At 36.1% G+C, this 2,121-nt stretch overlaps 2 long non-coding RNA genes across 2 annotated transcripts; both read left to right on the top strand.

Moving 5' to 3' along the window:
- The first annotated feature begins 7 nt into the window (after positions 1-7).
- LOC109586535 (uncharacterized) lies at positions 8-377 on the top strand. Its single transcript, XR_002187078.1, has 2 exons — positions 8-150; positions 193-377. It is a non-coding gene; the product is annotated as an uncharacterized LOC109586535 (long non-coding RNA).
- A 1,078-nt stretch (positions 378-1,455) lies between these two features.
- LOC109586536 (uncharacterized) lies at positions 1,456-1,637 on the top strand. Its single transcript, XR_002187079.1, has 2 exons — positions 1,456-1,506; positions 1,566-1,637. It is a non-coding gene; the product is annotated as an uncharacterized LOC109586536 (long non-coding RNA).
- The last annotated feature ends 484 nt before the right edge of the window (positions 1,638-2,121 follow it).

Genomic DNA, 2,121 nt, shown 5'->3' with positions numbered 1-2,121 from the left:
AAGTGCCTACAGATGTAGATACTGCAACAGTAGAGCCTAAAGGGTATTTTCCACTTGTTGACTTTGTGGGACTGAACCAGCTTACTAGAATCATGAATGGTTGTAAGACTTTCATTAATGGAGAGCTACTATGATGAAATATTTGGCAATGTCAGTTTTAAGTTGATGTAATATTTATTTTGGTATTTATAGGTCTGCAAATGGAAGGATAAAACTGAGGTTTTTGTTTAAAAGAATCATGAATATAGGAGATATGATGCTTCAAAGGCACTTATAGAACACAAATTTTAATTATCTGTCAATATCATTATCTATTGTAGTATTCAATGCTTATTTGTAGACCTTATAGCATTTGGAGTAGTTTCTTGAAAGGATCATGATAGCTGCCATTGTGAAGGGGTGTGACTTAAGGCAAACACGGATGGTAGGCACTAATTGTGCTAATTGCCAAGAGTCTCCAATCCCTCTCAGTCGTATATCTATGGGTAAGCACACTTCTTAGGTAGTTTTTTGTTGCATAAAGTCTTATTTTGTACTCTAATATCTATGATGAGATATAGACCCATTGCAGACACGCCCATTTTGTGTAAATAAACATAGCAACCGTTGCTACCCGCCATCTTGGTAGTCTCGCTAGCCAGACCATTCCCCAGCCTACAGTCATTGGGGTGGACGGCGGGGAAGGGTCTGGTACACTCTTTAAGGCGGATTTACAATATGACATTAGGCCAGCGTACCGTCAATTTTTAATCAAAAACGTGGGCGATTTGACCTTTTGACGCATGCTTTCCGCTGGAATAGAACCAGATTCTATTCCAGCGTCAACGTAACGTCAGGACTAGCGTAATATTGTAAATCCGCCTTTAATCATAGATATTATATGTACATGGATTGGAAACATCACAGGAAGCCAATATTAAAAACTCCTGAAACGTCACTTCCTGTTAGTCAAAGGCTCTTTTCGGGAGATGGCGGCTAGGAGTTGGTAGTTATCGTCAGTTAGTGTTTTACCTTGGACAGATTTGGATCCAATTGTTGCTTCACTGTGTTTCCCAGGTAACTAGTATTGTATTAAAAAGCTAAATATGTGAATTGCGTGCTATCATCTCCCACAATACTCACAAAGATGTAAATTTATGTCTTTTATCACCTTGTGGGCACATTTTCTTTAAAACTAACAATAGAATTACTTTGAATTTTTGAAAAGATGTGATCTGTATGAGTCTGCATGTACTAAACTTGGCATTTTGATTAAATAAGGAAGGGTTTTAAAGTTATTAGCTTTTTAATGTTTGTTACGTGTACCCCACGGTGGGCACTTTTTAGGCCAATCAAGTGTATATGATGGATATTTCTTGATTCAGACATAATGTTTAAGAATGTACTTGTGTACTAATGATGTCATTTTGTTCAATAAATGTCTTCAAATAGGAGAAATTATGAAGTGAATTAGAAGGAGATAGGAGGTTAAAAATTATTGAAGGTGGTGTTTTACTGCCAATTGAAGTAAGTCTTAAGTTGATCATCTACTAAAAAGCATTTTGTATTGATTTATGTCATACTAGGATCAATTTCATCTGTTATATGGTTTAATGGTAGGAACAAAATACCTTTGCATGCACTGTCTACCATATTGAGAAAACCAGGAGCATGAGCCATCAGCAGACTGTAATCATCATTAATATCATCATTAATAATTGAATCTATACTTGTTTGTGGCATGTCATCAAGGAATTTTACGAAGTCATCAACAATACCTCAGTGATATTAATAATACATAGTTATGATAAAATTAAATTTCAAATATTATTGGTATGTATATTTTTTCTCTTTTATATTTCCTCTCCTTTGTTTCCTTCACCTTTGGAGTTTAAATTAAAATTCTCATGTTGAGAATATTTCCAGAACAGTCTTAAAGGTACTTGCTTAATGCTTCAGCCTTCAAGTAATACTGTCACATTTTCCACGTGGGTAATGATGTCACTTCCTGCGAAAAGAGCATGTGACCATCCGGTCTTGCCCTGTTTCCAATCCATGTACGTCTTGACCCAGTTTCTGCTCACGTGACATGTATTACTAGTATGGTGAGAGTCACGTGATTAACGAGTTTGTAGGGTCAAG

Source organism: Amphimedon queenslandica, unplaced genomic scaffold (assembly GCF_000090795.2).
Source record: "Amphimedon queenslandica unplaced genomic scaffold, v1.1 AMPQUscaffold_12848, whole genome shotgun sequence".
In the NCBI taxonomy this organism is placed as follows: domain Eukaryota; kingdom Metazoa; phylum Porifera; class Demospongiae; order Haplosclerida; family Niphatidae; genus Amphimedon; species Amphimedon queenslandica.
The sequence above is the reverse complement of the archived record's forward strand: the minus strand, read 5'-3'. Positions and strand labels throughout refer to the sequence as shown.